Source organism: Mastomys coucha, unplaced genomic scaffold, assembly GCF_008632895.1.
Source record: "Mastomys coucha isolate ucsf_1 unplaced genomic scaffold, UCSF_Mcou_1 pScaffold5, whole genome shotgun sequence".
Taxonomy (NCBI): Eukaryota; Metazoa; Chordata; class Mammalia; order Rodentia; family Muridae; genus Mastomys; species Mastomys coucha.
This window is the reverse complement of record NW_022196911.1, coordinates 48,493,475-48,494,801: the sequence shown is the minus strand read 5'-3', so window position 1 is coordinate 48,494,801 and position 1,327 is coordinate 48,493,475.

Sequence of the window (1,327 nt, the reverse complement as noted above, 5' to 3'; positions counted from 1 at the left end):
CGAGCAGCCATGGAGCACTCTGGGTCCAGCAAGGTGACAGGCACAGACAAGGCGGGACCCAAACCTCAGCTGGCAGTCACCATGGGCTTCACTGGATTTGGGAAGAAAGCTCGAACATTTGACTTGGAGGCCATGTTTGAGCAAACTCGAAGGACAGCTGTGGAAAGGAGCCGGAAAACTCTGGAGGCAAGAGAAAAAGAGGAAGAAATGAACAGAGACAAAGAATTAAGAAAACAAATTGAACATACTGAACTGGCACCATCAAGCTCAAGGGCCATCAGATATCCCTCAAAATCATCATCCAGGGACACAAGCAGTAGTGACAGTGACAACAGTTCTGAATGTTCTGACTATGAGCTAATCAGCCCTCCTTTACCCCCTAAAATGGTAGGAAAACAAGTTAATACTGTGGACGAAAATATCCACCTTGGGCCTTTACCTCCACCTCTGTGTGAAGAAGGAGAGGAGGATGATGATGACGAGTTAGAGGATGAAGGAAAAGAGGATAACCCTGTCCAAAGGATAAAACTACATTTTTACAAACAAACAAACAAACAAAACCAGTTTATTCCTCCATTAAGTGAAACCACAGCACTCTGAAGTGCTCACAGCTACATTTCTACTCAAGATTTATGCTAATAAATTTGTCCTTTGAAAACCACACAGGCTCATTCGGGTCTCCATCCTGTTAGAAAACACTTTAAAGGACAATCAACATTCCTGGCATAACCAGGCTTAGAAATGGTACCTGTGCTTGTTGAATGAGTGTGTGGGGAACATATCGCCATGAGAAGAGCATCATTCTCTGACTTCACAGTAACAACATCGTTTTGGCCTCGAAGATGCTAAGATCAGCATATGAGCACCTGCAAGCATGTATCACAGGGAAAGTGTGTGTCTGTGTGTGTGTGTGTGTGTGTGTGTGTGTGTGTAACACCATATAGACAGTTTCAGGCAAAAAGGAGAAATAATTGAATCAAATAAATGAATTATTTAACTGGCAAGCCGATATCAAGGCCATGCATGATAGTGAATGGGAGGGGCAGAAGTCATAGGTCATAACACAGAGAATATCAACAGCAGTACTCTGTCCACTGACAACCATTACTAACAAGCTCTCTACCCTGGCACCAGCCACTCATCCCTCAAGGGGGAACATTCTTTTTAGTGAAAAAATTATGAATATATTTATATATGATAAGTGTATTATCATTATTACTATTGTATTATTACCATTACTAAGCCTGGCTTGCAAGAACTTTTTTTTTTAAGATTTATTTATTCATTTAATGTTATAAGTACAGTGTTGCTGTCTTCAGACCCACCA